This window comes from Marmota marmota, unplaced genomic scaffold (genome assembly GCF_001458135.2).
Source record: "Marmota marmota marmota unplaced genomic scaffold, marMar, whole genome shotgun sequence".
Taxonomy (NCBI): Eukaryota; Metazoa; Chordata; class Mammalia; order Rodentia; family Sciuridae; genus Marmota; species Marmota marmota.
Window position 1 is genome coordinate 11,792,068 of NW_026000261.1, and position 2,730 is coordinate 11,794,797.

Genomic DNA, 2,730 nt, shown 5'->3' on the forward strand with positions numbered 1-2,730 from the left:
GTTGCCCAGTGTGATTCCAGAGGGGCAGGGTCAGGAGCAGGGAGGGAGCGGGGTCTGAGGTGTTTGAAGGGAAGGTGGGGGCTGCTGCGGGGCTCACCCAGGCTCTGCTCTATTGCTTGATCTCCAGGATGGCTAGATGGGCCACAGCACGCTTCCTTCCACTCAGTTTCCAGAATGGGTACAATCAATTCAATGCATGTGCCCTTCCTCTCACTTGGCTCACCTGCCTTGAACACAGTTGCTACTGCTTTGGCTTGATCTTCATCTCTATTCTCTCTGCCTGCCTCTAAGAGTAAGCTACACATGCTAAGGACTGTACTTCCATGTGTATTTCTTAACACAGATGGTCTCTTGTACACACAACTTTAGCAGTTATAAGTTTGAGATAATATATTTTACAGTAACTTTGATAATGTTTTGCTAAATATATTTTATGAAAATTTAAAGCCTTCAAAATTTCAATTTGGAATTGAAGTCAATTTAATCTTTAAAGAAATATTGACAGGACATAGTATGAGGGAGGAAGAAAGGAAAAGAAAACATTACTTTATCTGGCATATAAAAGCAGTGAATTTAACACTGATATAGTGGTTACATCTAATATAATACTGTATCTATAGTCTGTTAGCTCAGTACAATTTCCCACTACCTTCCAAAATTTATATGTATACCATGTACAAAACACATTCATCATGTTCTACCATCTCCTTAATTCTTAATTACAGCATTAACTCTAATTCCAAAATCTTATCTTAAAATCAACTAAAAAATTCAAACCTTATTATTTTAATTATATAAATAAGGTATGAGAGAGACTCTTGAGTGTCATTCACATTGTGGCAAAATTTATCTCCATTTGTGAAACTAGGAAACAAATCTGCTTGTACACTACAATGCTATTGGCATAGGATAGACATATTCACTATGAAAGGGTGAAAATGAAAGACATAAAGGATTCTTTGTTCTCAAGCAAATGTGACACCCAGCAGGGAACATTCCATTTGTTTTCATGGTCCTTAAAATAATACTCTATTGCTCAACACCATTCTCTGGGCCCAAGAAGGCCTTACCAAACTCTACTTCTTTTCCTGCTCATCTGGTTTTGTCCTTAAGATCATTATTCCTTTTTCTTAAAAGATGCACATGTTTTTTTCCTGAGTAATTCTGCCTATCAAATCCCTGAAGTCTGAGGGCCTTGTTTCATTTTGTCCTAATTCTGTCCCCTTCAGTTCAAGCTTGCAGTGTTTTTTTCTAAGACAACATTCTCGAAAATTGTGGTCAAGAAGATCAATACTATTACACAATAAACTTCTGCATAGATGCAACCTGGATTAGCCCATCTGTATTCTTGGCTTCTACTGACATGGTTAATTGCATCCATGAGTTCCATGCCCAATCTCTTCAGTGAAAGATTGTGGAGCTGTATGCAGATGCTACTCAATATATGATTGGGTTATATACTCATAAACCCATAGCAACTTGAAAATATCATAAGTTGAAAATGCATTTAATACACCTTACCTATAAAAAATGTCATTGATTTGCAACATAGTATACTGCAGAGTATTGGTTATTTACCCAATTTAGTCATATGGCTGAATAAAAGCAAGGGTTGTTGCCACTGCTCAGCATTTCACTAGTACCATGTCACATATTGTTAGCTCAAGAAAATAATAAACTTCTAAATTTGTTGTACAATTTCTGCCTTCTGAATGTTTGTCACTTTTTCGCAATCACAAAGTCAAAAACTAGTAAGCTGAATCATAAATTAGAAACTATCTGTACTTTGCCCTATTTCCAGAGCATCTGTACAAGCTGAGTATTTTTAAAAATCATTATTTTATCAGTTTTTTTCTTATTATTTAACAGTTCTATTCCCAATTTATTTTTCACTCTCACATTTTGCTATAAGTAGGATGTATAAATCAGGCTGCTTATTGTATACAATACTTGGAAATTTCACCTAAATGTATAAATTAATCTTTTATAATTTATCCTTTAGCACAATAGGTGAATACAAGCTAAGGGTTCTGCCATTTTGAAGCAAAGATTATCTTTCTGCTGATGTCCAAAATCATTCTCCCCATTTAGTTCTGATATATCACCAAAAGAGTCTTTAACATCATATTTCTACCATAATTCATTTCATGGTGATATATGTTTTTTTTTTTTTTTAATTTTTTGTACTGGGGATTGAATTCAGGGGCATTTAACAGTGAGCCACATCCCCAGCCTTGTTTTGTATTTTATTTAGAGACAGGGTCTCACTGAGTTGCTTAGTGCCTTGACTTTGCTGAGGCTGGCTTTGAACTCATGATCCTCCTTCCTTATCCTCCCGAGCCACTGGGATTACAAGCATGAGCCACCCCATGCCTGGCTGTATCTTATTTTTCATTTCCTTCTATGCCTTCACTGTAATGACCTATAGTGTATGTGTGTGTGTGTGTGTGTGTGTGTTTGTGTTTGTTTGTGTGTGTGTGTGTGTGTGTGTGTGTGTGTGTATAAGCCTCACTTTGTGGAATGTTATGAGGATAAATGCACAAATAAAAAAAATAATAAAGGTTGGAATGCTCATTGTTTTATTTATTTTGTGGAAAATGTGTATAGTGGGCATTAACAAAACTGATTTTTAACAATTAAAATGTGAATTATGCTTGGTCAGAATGACTTTTTAATTTCATCCTTTTTTTCTAAGATTAGCAAATGGATAAGCTGGCAATGTTCTAAAGT